The sequence below is a fragment of the Castor canadensis genome, chromosome 8 (assembly GCF_047511655.1).
Source record: "Castor canadensis chromosome 8, mCasCan1.hap1v2, whole genome shotgun sequence".
In the NCBI taxonomy this organism is placed as follows: Eukaryota; Metazoa; Chordata; class Mammalia; order Rodentia; family Castoridae; genus Castor; species Castor canadensis.
This window is the reverse complement of record NC_133393.1, coordinates 36,688,519-36,705,522: the sequence shown is the minus strand read 5'-3', so window position 1 is coordinate 36,705,522 and position 17,004 is coordinate 36,688,519. Positions and strand designations below refer to the sequence as shown.

At 36.0% G+C, this 17,004-nt stretch overlaps 1 long non-coding RNA gene across 1 annotated transcript in view; it reads right to left on the bottom strand.

Moving 5' to 3' along the window:
* The window catches only part of LOC141425471 (uncharacterized), a 334,038-nt gene extending 330,959 nt beyond the window's left edge, over nt 1–3,079 (bottom strand). The window contains exon 1 of the long non-coding RNA XR_012450477.1: nt 2,834–3,079. This is a non-coding gene — a long non-coding RNA (uncharacterized lncRNA). The remainder of the gene's footprint in view (nt 1–2,833) is intronic.
* Nucleotides 3,080–17,004: the final 13,925 nt, after the last annotated feature.

Genomic DNA, 17,004 nt, shown 5'->3' with positions numbered 1-17,004 from the left:
GGGCTAACAAAGACCATATAATAAAATGCTTCTAGCAAAGCAATATAATAAACTGAATAACAATGTCTGGTACTAAAGACTACTATATTCATTATCAAGTTAAATTTCTCAATAATGCCAGAACAAAGCTTCCACTGCTAACTGATAAAACACATTGAGCAAAATAATCACAGTTCTACTTAAGGGATAGGTTAATATCGAGTTGCCAAGAGAAGATGAAGTATCCCTGAAGTATCTCTAATGTTAGAGTATGATGGAGCTTTGAAAGTTGATGATAACAAGCTGGGCACTGGTGGCTCACATCTGTAATCCTAACTACTTGGGAGGCTGAGAACAGAAGGATCTTGGGAGAGCCTGGGCAAAGTTTGTGAGAGCCCATCTCAACCGGTAGTTGGACATGATGGCACAGACCTGTCATCCAGTGATGACAGGAAACATAAAATAGGAGGATCATGGTTCAGGTTGTTGGACACGTGAAAAATGCTCACCAACCTGGCAATAAAGGAAATTCAAATCAAAACCACCCTTCCTGTTAAAATAGCTACCATCAAGAACACAAATTACAAGTGTCAGCTAGGATGTGGGGAAAAGGAACCCTCAAACACTGCTGGTAGGCATGTAAATTAGTACAACCACTATGAAAAACAGTGTGGAGGCTACTCACAAAACTAAAAATAGACCTGCCGTCTGATCCAGCAATGCTGCTTCTAGGGATATAACCTAAGGAATGTGAGTCAGGTTATAACAAAGGCACCTAAACACCCATGTTTTTTGTGGCACTATCCACAGTAGCTAAGCTATGGAAACAGCCAAGATGCCTACTACTGACAAATGGATTTTAAAAATGTGGTATTTATATACAATGTAATTTTATTCAGCCACAAAGAAGAGCGAAACTTTGTCATTTGGAGGGAGGTAAATGGATGGAACTGCAGAACATCATCTTAAGTGAAGTTAACCAAGCTCAGAAGGCCACATATCATGTTCTCTTTGGTATGTGTAATATAGACCTAAAACAAATGCAGCACCGTTATGGGACACTGGTCACACTAAAGAGAGATCTGCACAGGAGAGATGGGGCAAAGGAAGGAAAGTACAAACTTGAATGTGCAGATGTGCTCTCTGTAAAGGAATGAATATAGAAATCTTAAACTGGCTGGGCCACCATGGGAAGGGGACTAGGGTAGAATGAAGATTAGAGGAGATGAACCAATTTGGATTGTAATATATATATTATGACCCCAATTTTATATATACATAATATATCTCACAAGGTAACTTTCTGAGTAGCTATCTTTATCTCAAACTAATAAAAGTGTCATGTTTTTCTTTTTATCTTTCATAGTTTTTTTACTACAAAATCAGGGAACGGGGGGGAGGGCAGAACAGGTTCTGCGGGGCGGGGGACTGCATCAGTGGAAGGGAGGAGGTGGTAGAGAAAGGGAGTAGAAGAATGAATGTGGTGTAAAAAATGTGTATGTAAATGCAAAAATTATACCTGTTGAAACTGTTCCAGGAATTGGGGGAGGGGAGATAAAGGAGAGCTGCAGAGGGGGTGAATTCAAGTATGACGTATTTGATATATTGTAAGAGTCTTTGTAAATGCCACAGTGTACCTCCACACAGCACAAAAATGAAGGGGGAAAAAGTGAAACCCTATCTGCAAAATAACCAGAGCAAAAAGGACTGGAGATGTAACTAAAGTGGTAGAGTACCTGCCTGACAAGTGTGAAGTCCTGAGCTCAAACCCCAGAACTGGAAAAAAAAAAAAAAAAAGATAACAAAAGTAATGTAGAACCCATACTTTCCTATAATATTCAAAATATCTCATAGCATCAGAAGATATTGAAGAGCAGTAATCATGAAGGATCTAAGTTAACTAAGGTCAATTGCATAGTTTAAAGATCCCTACAAAGTGACATATCAGTAGAACTAAAATTTCCAGCCAAGGAAAAGAAACCTTAGTGCTCATAAATTCATGAATTTCCCAGAGCCAATTCCAGTACAAAATTTACTCACATATACTTGTATTAATATTTGTTCACAGTGGACTATTACATCTCAAAGTATTGTGAAAGCAAGTATGTCAGGAACTCTAGAAGCAATTCTCTGATCAATGACACAATAAACCATCTTAGTAAAAGTATGATAGTACCTGAAATCAATTTTGTTAATTCCATATGTGAAACAAAGATGAGGAGTCTAATTTGAGTACCAGCTGCAGAATTGAAATGTAAGGCTGCATAATGGATCATTTGAAGTCTAAGTTACATCGTAATCATTGCATCACTGGCATGCCATAGGCAATGGTTCTCAAGCAGGGTAGCACACACTGGGGAATCTTTAAAAATACTGATGCTTGGACTTCACCCCTTCACTTTTATTTAATAAATCTGGTATGTGCATTGGACATTAGTCTGTTTTAAAACTCCCCCAGGTATTATAATATCCAACTAATCACTAGTTTAGGGCCTTATAATGCAACTTTGGCAACTCATTAAAATCAACTAGGAAACTTTTTTTAAAAATCGCAACATAGCCATCCTAGACCAATTAAATTAGATGGGGCACTTCTGAACACAGGCATTTATTATAAGACTACCTAGGTCATTCTATTTTGCATCCAAGGTTGAGAATTACTGGTAAAGGGTTAGCTGACTTACAAAGCAATTTAAACACACTATAGTAGCTTTCTAATTTAAATCACATAGTAATTCTCACCTGTAAAAACAGTTTTCTTGGTTGTCAGGAACCAAACACTCCTACACACACACATACATCTTTTCTATGGATTGGAGCACAGATAATTGGGGGGAAAAAAGCATAGTCTTACCTTTCAGAATTGTAGTGTTCTTGAGTGTTTCAATCAAAATTCCAGCATCAGAAAGTGTTGACAGAAAAGGCTTTGGAGATTTTTTCCCCAAATTTTGTAAAAATTGGGACAGATGATTTTCATCTTAGGTTCCATGAGTAGAAAATCTATCCTTCAGGAGATATTGTCATTCAGCTGTTCTAATCCTAATGTGCTTGAAAAATGCTGATGTGCTAGGTATTTTTTCCTTTCCAAAGGAGTTGGTTATGAAACATCTAAAAATGAAGCATGAAACAAAAGAGAAAGAGAGTTAACTTATAATTACTGTGTTGAAGCATTTCACACAAATCTTGGCAGATTGGCAACTCCATTTGCAAATCTCAAAATTTGAAAGTCAGAAATCCTTAGATGTGTGGAATTATTATAGTCAAGCACTGTGTCTCTGTACTTGCAAATGGCAAGTAGGTTTAGAACAAATGAAAGAATGAATAAAAGATCTCTCATTAATATCATATGTACCAAACACATTGCTAGGTAGTTTTAAAATCTCTTACATGCATAATCTAATACTAATAATACTTCTGTGATTCAGAAATTTATTATACATGTTTTAATGATAGAAATTAAGGAGTTTTCTCAAAATTGCACAACTACATGGTATCAGAAGTGGGGTTCATCTTAGGTCAGTTTTTCCCTTGAAGCATGGATTTCATCAACATCTTTAACAAGAGGATTTTTTTTTCCTAATTATTGTTGTTTGTAAAATAACTTCCCACTTCTTCCCTCCCTCCTTCCTCTCTCCCTTCCTTGCTCACTCCCCCTCTCTATAACTAACACCTTTGAGTAGACATCTAGACCTTTGTTCAATTGGTTGTGACTGCATGAAATGGTCTTTGTTAACCAAAACTCAAGAAATTGTGATCTTCTGCTAGTGCTGATACCTTTGCAATTCTAATTTCTGTTGGATTTTCCTAAAATGTATCACTTATAATTTTTCCATAGTAGGTACAGGATGGAAAAAAGACAGATTTTTTGTTTTGTGATTTTTTTTATACTTTCCAGGGCCCATTATAACTGGGGAGACCAAGTATCAGTATGAAGCATAGAATAGGAAAAGATGTTCTTTTGGGGATCATTCACTAGTTCCTCCTAAAAGCAGTGGTCAGAAAATAATTAAGCTAATCAAAACATCAAATAAATATTTCATTGAAGGTGAAAGCTAAGTATTTACTATTCTTTGTCTTCAGTACCAGCACCATACTTTCTGTGCAAAAGGTGATTGGAAAGTGTGGAAATGATAGTGAAGAGATTTGAAGGTGTCTAATATTACCTGCCTATATACTACTTCCATTTCTCTTACTCCGTTTTAAGATTTTTATTTCAAATATGCATATGCACAGAGATACAACATTATAGAAGGGGGAAAAGGTTTTGTTAAAGACTGATACCTTGGAGAGAAAATTTCATTGTCAGAAGATAATTGATAGTTCATGACTTTAGAATTAATCCTTCTTTGTCTGGAAATATGATGCTCAAAATAAGCATGTAAAAATAGCTGGACATTCTTGGAGAATGCCTCTTCCATTCATCTGTAATTATCCTCACCGTGTTAGTTTCCTATTGTCAGTGCAAACTATTATCATACAGTCTGTAGGTCAGAAGTCTAACATGAGTCTTAGGTGTTGGCAGGGCTGTGTTTTTTCTGAAGGTTTCAGGGCTGCATCTTAGGCCTTGAATTTTCCAGCTTCAAGAAAATGTCTGCATTTCTTGGCTTCTTTCTCAATTTTCAAAATCAAGACCATCACATCTCCCATAGTCTTTCTTCCATTGTCACAGTTCTCTGACTATAGCCTGCAGAACTGATTAGGTTGGGTCTATCTGGATCATTCAGGATCATCCGTCTATCTCAGGAACCTCAATTTAATCTGAAAATTCTTTGCTTGTTAGAGAAACATATATGCAGTTTTCAGGAATTAGGATCTGGAAAATTTGGGAGGAGGTGTGGCATTATTCTGCCTACTATACCCACTCCTTATCCAGTACCATTTAGCCTTCCCTGTCCTTTAAAATCTTTTCAGGGTTTCTGTGATGCCATAGGAAAAAGTAGACATTTGCTGCAGCCAAAAGTTGTGTTGTTGACAAAAGGAACTCTGAAAATCTGAACTATCTCTTAGTGATGTAGAGGTGGAAAATTATGAGAAGTTGAAAGGCTGACAATTCCTAAAGATAGATCAGTCATAACTAACAAGAGGAGAGAAGAAAAGATTGAAAGAGAAGGAAGGGCATGAACAAACTTTCTGATAACATGAGCCACTAGGCTCTGGGGAAGGGAAAGAGGTGAGAATAAAACCTTCCCCAGTCCACATTCTAGATGCTCTCTTCCTAATTCACAGGTTGCAGGGGGAGAGCAATCCACTCTCCTTTGCTGATGGTGGGATGTTATTCCATGATAGTCCTCAGGAATTCAGATGCCTGGCAAGATCTCTCTACAAAAAACCAAAGGGAAGTGAAAAGAGAGTTGTGTTAAATGAAACCAAATCTCTCTTTTTTCTTCCAGGTCCATCTTCTTTCCAAACCATATCTGTTGGAGTGAGCTTCTTCTTGCTCCTGGTTATTACTGAACCTAACTGGAGCAACCTGAGCAATGATGTGAAATGCAGAAAAGACACAGGATAGACAGACAGACAGAAAGTTGGGGTCAGGTGTGTTGGGTGCTCAGGTAGAGATGCATAACTGTCTCATCGCTTCTTTTCTCTATTATTCTCTTCATTTACTCTGCTTCTTTTCTCTATCTTTATTCTTTAAGCCCTTACTCCTTTACAATTCTTTAAAACCTTGCTTCTAAGGTTTTCTTTAAAACCTTGCTTCACTATTTTTTAAAATCTCTTTCCTTAGACTCACATTGTCCCATGTTTTCTCTTAGCTTTTCTTTAGCATATTCTCTTAAAGTCTTTGCCCCCAGACTTGCACTGTCCCATGTTCTCTCTTTAGCTTTCTTAAAGCCTTGGTGCTCAGACTTGCAAAGAACTACAACTATACCTAAAAACTGCATATGCATAACTCGTAAAGTCTCGGTCTTCAGACTTGCATTGTCCCATGTTCTCTTTAGCTTTTCTTTAGCTTAGCTTTTCTAAAGCCTGTGTATGAAGTTCTCGGTGCAGACTTTCTATCAACCCCTCTTTAGCAATTCCCCTTTAGCAATTCTCCTTCGGAAATCCTTTTCTCTTTAGCAATCCTGGTCCCTTCAGTAATTTTTTTCCCTTCCTTTAGCTTCCCACATCCAAAAAGCCTCCCTTCATCCAAAAGCTAAAAGCCAAAAAACCAAAAGCAAAAGCCTTTCATCTTCCTTCAGTGAGTCTTTTATATCCAGTGGTAAACAGGGTGGAACAACAGTTCTTGGGGAGAGGCGTGACATTGTAATAGGAGAAAACTGTGTTCCTGCTTTTCTGAACATAGACAACTTAGGAGAAGCAGCTGTTTTGCATTTTCCTCTTCTGTGCCAGGGGCTGTACCAATCTCAGCCTACAGGTAAGCATCTTAGGAAAAGCAACTGAGCTGCATCTCGCCTTGCTTATGTCCAGTTCTCATAGGCTTCTCATAATCTGCTCTCCACAATCTGTAAAATTACAAGGATTCATTTGTGCTCTGTAGCATTTACCATTAAAGCAGACCTGTGTTCCCAGAGAGGGAGAGAATAGAATTCTGAATAAGTTACAAGTCTCTATGATGTGTCAAACTTTCTGTGTATTTTATTTCTTTTAATAGTTGCATTTTTGTTATGGGTTAAATATTGGCAAATTCTACTTTGTAGGCAAAGAATCTTAAGGTACATAACATTTGAAAAAGTAGCAGTGAAAGATTTGAATATAATCTCTGTTTCCAAAGCCATGATCTGTCCTCTATCCAAACTGACTAGGCAGCAGAGCACATATTGTCTGAAAATTTGTAATTTGGGTTGAAGTTAAGAGATAGGCAGCAATGAAGAAGTACTAGTTTTTTTAACTTAATGTTCTTTAAATTTTAAGAACAGTATTTGGACATAGAACTTAATAAATTATGGCTATTAATATTTATAGTATTGATTAAAATTACAGTTAAAGATGCTATTCCACCTCACTGGAATGGTGTGTGTGTTCATCAATCTATTTTTCACTAAGCATATCAAAGGGTACAGTTATTATGTAAAGGGTTCCAAATTAATCTTGAAAGAGATGCAAGGGAAAATGGACATGAATGTGGCCAAAGGGCCATCTTGTGTAGTGAATGATCATACAATCAAATAAATATCTCAAATGAAAAGTCAGATGTGATAAATACCATAGACTAGACATAAAAAGTGTTAATAAAATGTTTTCTTCAAGACATTTGGGATATATTATATGATATGAATTTTGCTTAATCATAAGTTATGACCTATTTGCAAGATTTGGCAATAAGAGCAATGAAGGAGATGGAGACTATATTGGAAAGAGGCTGGAGGAGGCAGATACAGATGGATGATTAATGAGGTTTCCTAGTGTTCCCATTGCCCATGTGCTACAATGAGTCATAATGACTAGTGAAGCTTAGCAGAAAAAACTTCAACTCACTATAATCTTTTTGAGTCTAGTTAGTCAGTTTCCAAAAATAAGATCATTTTTTAAAGGTAAAGTTTGTATAATAGATGAGTTGCAAAACTTGGCTCCAATTTTCCTCTGTTCTTTGTATCCATACTCTGCAATGTGATGCATCTCTTTTCACAAGGAGATGAAAGGAGACGAGTAGCAGGGGAATGCCTATTTCTCCAACTCTTGAAAATGGGTTGACTCTAAGACTTGCACTGACCAAAAGAATGCAAGCAGAGATATGTTTCAGTTCAACCAAGTAAACAATTTCATTTGCTTTCTTGGAAGATTGCCACCATAAGGAGAACAAACATACTTCTATTCCATAATAGAACTAAGTCAGTCCAGTTCCAATCAAGACATAAGATGTAGGAAAGAGTCCGACTCACATCAGCAAAGACAACTAGCAGATCAGCAGATCTACAGCTTACCACAGGCCAATGAATGAGCCTGAGAAACCTCACTGGGATAGCATATTTGATTTAATCAATCCAAAGACTCATGAGAAAAAATAAATTGTTGTTATGTTACCACCAAAGTTTTACGATGGCTTGTTATCTAGTAATAACTCATACAACACATATCATATTCAACTTTTTTCCTGAAAAAATAGTATGGATGATAGATGATAACATTGTTGCTCTAAAAAGAAAAATAATGATCTAAGCTTAAAAAACCATGCAGTCCACTGGAGATTTTTCATTTGGCAAAAACAGAACAAACTTTGGCATAAAAAGTATTTTCTACTCTATAGAGAGAGTCTTTTCCCTCTTATAAGCAAAGAACTTTAGAGGAGTTCCTACCTATCATTTCTCTTGGGAGAGATGTCAGACTTTAAGCATGTATGTGCCAAATAACAGTCTTTAAAACACCTTGAGAAAAATTTGACCAAACTAAGGTTAGCAATAGACAAGTTTTCTATATTATAGCTGTTGTAGCATCACTCCATTATCAATAATTGATAAAACAAGGAATCATAAAAACCAATCAGATATAGGAGACCTAAAAAATATAATCACCAGTATCACTGAACTGACCTTATTGATGGTAACAAAAAATTTTTTAACCACTTTGGAAAACAGTTTGAAAGTTCCTTATCAACTTAAGTGTAACACATTATAACCCTGTAATTCCTTTCTTAACCAAGAGAAATGGAGACATAGCCACACAGGTAGGTCATTAATGTACTTAGAAATTTTATTCTTTATAGTCTTAAACTGGAAACAAGTTCACCACCAAGTGAATGGACAAACAAATTATGATGTATTCTACAACAGACAACTACTCAGAAACTAAAAGCAATATCCATGGAATAGAAGGGTTTAATTTTTAAAAATTATACTACAGAAAAGAAACAAGACCCAGAAGAGTTATATTCCAGAAAATATGGGTGATAAAATGCAGGTAAGTATTTTTCTTAAGATTAGGAAGAATAGGGAACCTAAGATGGCATAAGGAAATTGTTTGGTTTTAGAGAAACATTCTACACTTTTATTACGGAGATAGTTTTACAGATGTATATAGCTGTCAAATCTCACTAAAGTATATACTTCAACTAGTTGTAGCTTACTATATGGAGACCATACTTTAATATAGTTGACTTAAATATCAGTTTCTTACCCCATTCCTAATACCAGCCCCATTTATATGAGTACCTAGTGTGTTAATTAGGAAATAATGATCTTGAAGGAAGAACATTCTGTGGAATTAACATCTAGCTAGGTGAATTGATGTCCTGAGATTTTTAATTAAAATTGGTACTGCTTTCCTCTTTTCTGAAATGGGAATGTGAACACAAATGAGTTTCATCTAGAAGGGAAATTCCCAGCCATTAAAAGTTCTTTTCTTGATTAAGATGATACAACAAGGGGCATAAATGAAACACCCAAGTGAGAATTGACTGCCTGTCTTAACGTCTGTTTGTCCTGAATATCTGATGAATAAAGCATGATGGTTAGTGAATATTTTAGCTAAGTGGAGAGCTAAGCACTAACCCACTGTTCCATGAATTTTATTAGCTCTTATTGAACACAAAGAGAACACTACAGGTAATTATTTTAAGTGGTGCTTTTAACTGTGTTGGAGGATATCAGAGAATGAGAATATTTTGTCAAATGGAAGATAATAAATCTGGTTTCAGATATATTAGCTTGAAATGCTTATACAACTTCCAATTGGAAATATCCAACAGGCGGAAGGAAATACAAGTTGAATCTTTAATGAAAGTCATAGGAGCTGCTGTGCATATGGAGGCAGAAAGAGAGACTCGAGGTTAAAAAGATGAAAAGAGAAGAGAAGGAAATGGTTAATATTTATTGTAGCCTTGTTTTTCAAGAAGGAGTATGATTAAAAGAAGTAAGAAGAAATAAGTAAGAAGAAAGAGCATGCTAGGGGTGAAGAAGCTCAGAATATATCTATCAGGTGACACAGGTAGCACAGAGGATGAGCTATGAGGTAGAACAGAAACATGGGACCTAGATGGTCTCCACAGAGATAGAAATGTGAGAAAGAGAACAGCCCAAGTGGCAATAAAGATGAAATAGAGATGAAGATTTGGAGAATACAGAAGAGAAAGCAAACTGGATGGATTCAGATCATTGTTTATCTACTTGCACACACAAAAACACTGATGACCCAGAAAAAAAGTACAGAACATAAGATAACTGGTTTATTGGGAATTTAGATTTAATGTAGTACCAATGTGAAGGGGAGATTTTCATGAAATCTTTTGTGTGAAGCTTCTCAATTATTTATTGATCAATCATCTAAGATTGCAAAACAAGGTTATAAATTTGGAAGAATTCATGGGAAGTTTTAGAGCAAGAAGTAGCTGGTGGGAACTTGGTGTTAGAGTAGGACACAGAGCCATTGAGCAGGGAAGATCAGTTTTTAAGATATACACCCTATCCCAAGAGAGGGAGATTCTAAATATGCCCGGGAACTAGAGGGATTTGAGGAATAGGCTTAAAACTGAGTGTATGTAGAAGGAAGGAACAGGGGCTGACACTGGACTGTCAGAAAGTTGTATTCCTGTGTTTTGTTTCTTAACCACATTCCATATTTTCAGTGCTGTCTCCTTTTTTCTTACTCATCCTATCCCGGGAACAATGGAAGAAGAAGATGGGGAAGAACATAGATGCCAACTTTATTTTTGCTCTTGGAGTTCAAAATGAACAACTGGGACAGGGCAGAGAAGAGGAAATGGGCTGGGGTAGAAACAAAAAAGGATTGGACCAAACCAGAAGCTTAAAATAAAGTCTCAGTCCTAAAAGTGGTTGTATTTTCATGGTGGGTCTGTCGCTTCTGACAATTTGTGGATCTGGTACTTCTAAGTCAGAAACTCATGTGTGTTGAATGTGTGCATGTATCCTAATCTGACTTTTCATTGTTTATTTATTCCTATTGTATTTTATTTAGAATATTGCACTGTTAACATTATCATTTTAAAAACTTAGATTGGTTAAGTGGACTGGAGTTCTGATCACTTCTGAGCCAGAAAATTTTTTACTAGTATTCTCTGTGGTTGCTTTCCTAGTCTCTTTAATTCTTACCTGTCTTTTAATATCCACTAGAATAAGAAAAATGCATGGCTATATATCTATATACACACCAGAAGATGACTGAAGTCAATTTTATAGGGCTGAGATTTGAATTTAGTTTGGTTGCATTTAAATTGTTTTTTTTTCTTTTTGTCTGAGATGTGCATCTGAAAAGAACAGGCCCTAAGTGTTATATTTTCTTAAGACAAAACATATACTCCCATTATGTACCTCTGTGTTTGTACTTCTGTGTCTGAAAAGAATGCCCAAGTCATGTGTCTGGGAGTGAAGAAAAGTGATAGTGAAATGCATCTTATTCTTGAAGGGCTTTTCACAGTTATAAATTACTTGTTTTGTACAACTTGAATTGGTTTTCTTTTTACCTCTGTGAGATGGTAATAAAACTTTATATCTTTCTATAGTCAGAATATAAGATGGCCCAAAAGACAGCAAGAAATTTTATAAATGTGAAGTGACTCATATTCATTTTATGAATTAAGATCCTTATTACAATTTCTAAAACAAGTTACTATAAATGTGCAAGCAAATGGGGCCAGGACCTGTCATATCTTAACTTATCCCATGGTTCTCAAAATTATACTTCCTAGGAGTTGATTGATATGAAGTAAGACATGTATAAGTTTAAAGAGTTTTGTATTTTAACATAGTGTACTAACACCTCTCTACCTAGTAATTTGGAGAAATGATTCAAATGGAATGTCTAGTAAGTAGGTTTATCTTCAAACTTAATGCTCTTTTCCATCTTAACTGAGCATAAAATTATATCTTTAGAGATCTGCAAGTGAGAAAGGCTTGATGCCTCTTGAACAGTTCAGTGTGACATATGGTTTTAAATGCAACAATTTTATCTGCAGAACACAGTGTCTGCAAATTTGAGCTAATGTTCCTGTGAAAACAAGAAGGGATTTATGCCCAAAAACTAAAGCAGAAGAAGAAAAAAATCCTTTTAGCAACCATATGTAGAACACTCAAAACTGTATATAAATAGAAAACATCTATAATTTAGGAACATATTTTTATGTCTAGCTACTCTATTCAAACATTCATGATAAGAGGGATCTTAAATTGCAAATTCCTACAGAGGTCAAAGGGTCTATGTGTTAGAGAAGCAAGCCCAGTGAGGATTAAAGTTAGTGTGAGCAGACTGTCCTGATTTAAGCAGGCCTGTGTTTCTCAAAATCCTGAAGATTGTCACCATGGAAGACTGCTGGCCCATGGTGACCAGATCTGCCAGATTTTTAAGAGATTCTCCATCATTGGATTTCACATTAAATCTCACAATCATGTTGGCAACAGGGTTTTTAAACATCTGATGTGTTTAAAAGTAGTTCTGCAGGTTATTTTGGCATGTGGGCTTCTGAAATAAATCTCTGATGTCTAATGAATTTTGTTACATAAATGAAAGAAAAAATGGTGGGAGGGTGGGAAATAAAGGGAGAATAGAAGGAAGAAAGAAGAAGGAGAACTGGGGAAGGGGAAAGCAATTGCTATATAAAATTCAACCTCAATTTTGAAGATTATGAGATACTAATGTGAATTATGACACAATAAAAGTGAAGTTTATTCTTGATTAGGCTTTAGAAGTTCATCCATTTCAAATGTACTGCATGCTGTGGGATCAAAATCAACATAGATGTAACATTGATTTCATATCCTGTTTGAAAAGACTATTTCCACAACTGTCAATAGTACCATATTTAATGTAAATCAAGTATTCATATGTATGCATTTTAAACTCCATAATATATGTCATTGTCTATTTATCATACCACCTTCATTACTATAACTTTATAAGCAAGTCATACTTGGTATTATAGTTTGGAAATTGTGGATTCTTTCCCCCTAGAATGTTTTGGCTGTATTTTGCCCTGCATGTTAACATAGACCTTTTAAGTCATCTTGTTAATTTCCAACCCTATTGGAAAACATTTTGCACACAGCTGAACATGTATATCTAGGGATTCATTTTAAGTACTTTCCCCCAAATAATACAAACATAAGTTATCATAAAAACACAAACAAGAATGTTCCCAATAACAACCTTTGAAATAGACAAGATCTGGAAACAACCCAAGTGAATAAATACACAATAGAGTGAATAAATTGGTTTTTAAATATTTATATAAGTGAATACCACATACAGCAATGAAAAATCGATTTCTACAAATGTCTATAAGAAACAACATGGACCAGTCTTATAATATTGAATAAAAGCAACCAGACACATCTGAACACAAATTGTGATTTTATTCATACAAATTTCAAAAACCAGCAAAATAAGTTGATTAAAGTAATGACTGAAAGGGGCATAACAGAAGTCATTTGAGTGCTTGTGATCATCTGTTTTGTGACCTGTAGTTATGAGGGAGAATTTATTTTGTGAAAATTCCTCAAGCTATATACATTTATGATCTTCCTACATTTTTCTGTTTGTTATATTTCAATAAAAATTATTTGGATATGTGCATGTGGGCTACATGAACCATAATAGCTTTACTTGGGTTCAGTTTTGCTGGTTTTTACCTACAGAGAAAAACTTGAGAACAAGTAGAGAATCTTGTGGGTACAGTAATAAGGTGTAGTTTCTGTTATAAAAAACAAGGCTTTTATTTTTATACTGCACATTCGTGGCAGTAAAACCTATGGTATAATCTAAAGAAATGCCTAGTGTTTTAGTGAGCAAAGTGTGTGGGTGCTAGCTGAACACCAGGCAAGCAGAGAAAGAAACTATGGAGACAAAAACAGAATATAGGTGGACTACATAGTCACCGATGTGGTGGAGAAGTCAAAGAAGTCATCTAAGCATGCTTCTTTTTTACTAAAAATCCTATTCCTTCCATTCCTTTTCCACGAATGACTTATATTGATGCAGCATCAATTAACGGAGCCAATTCTTTCAGTAACATCACAAAATTTCTAACCAACAAATCTGGGGGGTTTTTGGTGGAGGGGATTGTGTCCAATCACTTATTAGCATTTATTGACAAACTCATGGGGTCAAACAAGATTATAATATTAATTGTACAGAGAGAGGGATTGTGTCTGGGCTTAGTTCATTGCTATTATTTTATGCTATATTGTCAGCTAATAGTAACCATATGTCATTCTCTCAACAACTCCATGATATAGACAAGAAAATGACTGTTTAGGATATTTATACCTCATTTCACGTTGTACAAGTACTACAATTCAGGCCCTGATGCCAAGATTTGATTTTTTTTTTCCTATTAGATTGGTTATTTTCAAATACCTTCTTAGCTCCACAACTTTATTTTTGAAGAAAATAAAATAGAGAATAACTTACACAAAACAGGACAATGCTCTGAATGAAGCCTTGAAAGAATACACCCAGGGGTTCTCTTGCCTCCTTCATCCTCTCCTTCTTGGTTTCCAGGCCCAATTCTCTAGGCAACCCTTTACAGGACCTTCCCTCAACTTGAGTTTTACCCAGAAAGCAGGGTTGTAGACAAGAGCTAACATGCAGGTAGCTGAATTTTGTATAAGATCCCTGAGAATAGAATTGAAGGACTGGGAACAGGGGAAGAGCAAAAGAGAAGAAAGGGAAAGTCGATTAAAGGGTATGTTAAATAGCTGTTTATCCCTGTAATTTGGTGAAATAATCCCAGTAATTTTGTGCAACAATTTAGCAAAATATTTCCAGAGTAAATAGGTTTGTCTTCAAATCTATTGCTATTTTCTATCTCAACTGAGTATAAAATTATATCTTTGACAATCTCCAAGTGAGGAAGGCTATGGGACAGTGGGGTTCATTCCTGCAAGGATATTTAGGGGGAATCACAATGAGCTTCAGACAATTGTCCCCCTGAGGAATAACAACTCGGACATTTACCTAGTTGCTGGGGCCTTTATTGGTTATGGAGCCCCCATTGTTAGCCACACTTCCCCATATATGCTTGTGGGACAAGTGTGAGTTCCTGCAGGCATCACAGGAGCCTCATCCAGACAGAAAGCAAGGTATGCATGGGGAGAAGAGGAGCTCTCAGGTGTTACTGGAGCAAAGGAGGTTTCTCCAGAAATGGCTGGAGCAAAAGGTAGTTTGACAGGATGTAAGGAGGGGTACTAGCTTTGGGTACAAACCCTGTGCTCTGCTTCCAGAAGCTTTTGTCATTGCGGCATAGTGCATACATTAGAGTCAACTGTCAGGCTCAGAAAATGTGGGCACCTGGACCCCACTCCGTCATTGGGGAATTGGACTCACCTCAGTTGGGGGTCTGAAATCTTCATTTTCTATAAACACCATTAGAGGAGTCTACATAATAAAGTTTATGAACCGCTACTGAATGCTTGAATTTGGACTCAGCAGTGACCAGTTTTTGCTGGCATAAACACCCTGACTCAGGGATGCCTCTTTTATTAGAGTGGATACCATTTCTTATGAGGTGAAGCAATTGTCATATCACGTCCTGTGAACCAGGAAAGGATGGAACAATTATTTTGTAAATGAATATGTGCATCCTACACACTTGTATTCTGCATGAAATCTTAAATTCACCCTGCCCCTCCTATTTTTCTTCTTCCTTTTTTTTTTTTCTTTTCCCTTACCTGCTTCAACTTCAAGCCTTTTGGGTTTTGTTGAAATACTCTTGACATTTATGCTTGATCACTTGAAAACTTTCTTCTCTTTACACTATTAAGCATTTTATTGATTGATTTTGGCTTTTGTGCTTCAAATCTATTTTTCCTTACCTTTCTTACTCTTCAGGGTATTTTGGATCAAAATATTGACCAAATAATTCTCTACACTATTATTTATAAAATATTTCCCCTTGGGTCAAGAAAGTAAGAGGTTTTATTGCAGCTCAGTTTCAAAAGTAGTAGACAGAACCTGGATGTTTAAACAGGGCCTGAAGCAAGGTTTCTCCAACCTTTCAGAGACTGCATAACAAATATTCTTTATTTGCTTCGTCAGGTGTTGAAGTTAGCTATAGCCCTCTGAAGGTCATCTCTGAACTTCACTCCCTGCTAACCACATCAACCTTTATGAGTCCCCTATGAAAATCAAAATCACCCTAGGAGGAATCATACTAAGCTATAATCAATTAATACCTTACTTTTCAATTAACACGCTAGCAGGGATTATTTGAAAGTCAGCTGAGAATAAGAATAAGGAGCAGGCTGGCACTTGAAAAGCCACTCAGAATGAAAAGAGAGAAAGAGAAAAAAGGGAAGAAATCTTCACAGTTCTGCTTAAAATTGATAGGTAGTCAGGGTACTCCAAATCATTTGGCACCCCAATTTTTTTTTTAATTTATTTTATTTATATTTTTTATTTCTTATTCATGTATATTAATTGCATAAAGTAGTTTCATTATGAAATTTCCATATACGCATGTAAAGTACTTTGCTACCTGGGCTGTCTCAGTTTTCTAATTTGTGTTTTAAAGGTACATGATTTTGAAATTTTTATTTTTAAAAGGGATCAGGTTTTCTGTAAGGGACAAAAACATCTAAGAGCCGTTCTATTTTTTCACTGATGTTACATGATGACATTATTCCTCTATCAGTATATCGATATAGTATGCAGTAAAAGAGAGAGAATATGTCTTTACAATTTCTATGTGGCATTTTATTTGTCCTGTTTTTATGGCCAACATTGCTCAAAGGTAAGGGGTGCCTGAGCCAATGATATTGGAGTAAGGGTTGCTGTTCTAGCAAGCTGTCAGATATCACCACATGACTGACATTCCATTTTGAGCTTGATTTTAACAAAAAAAAATAACATCTCCTCTTTTTAAAAGGATGAAAACAAGCTGGTTACCCAAATTTCAAAAAGTTACTTGTGTGTGTGTGTTTATATTGTACAATCCAACCCAACCCATGGCCTATGCCCTGAATGATTTTTGTTGTTGCTGTTTTTACAGTACTGGGGCTTGAACTCAGGGCCTACACCTTGAGCCACTCCACCAGCCCTTTTTTGTGTGATGGGTTTTTTTGAAAAAGGATCTTGCAAACTATTTGTCCAGGCTCACTTTGAACAGTGATCCTCCTTTTCTCTGTCTCCTGAGTA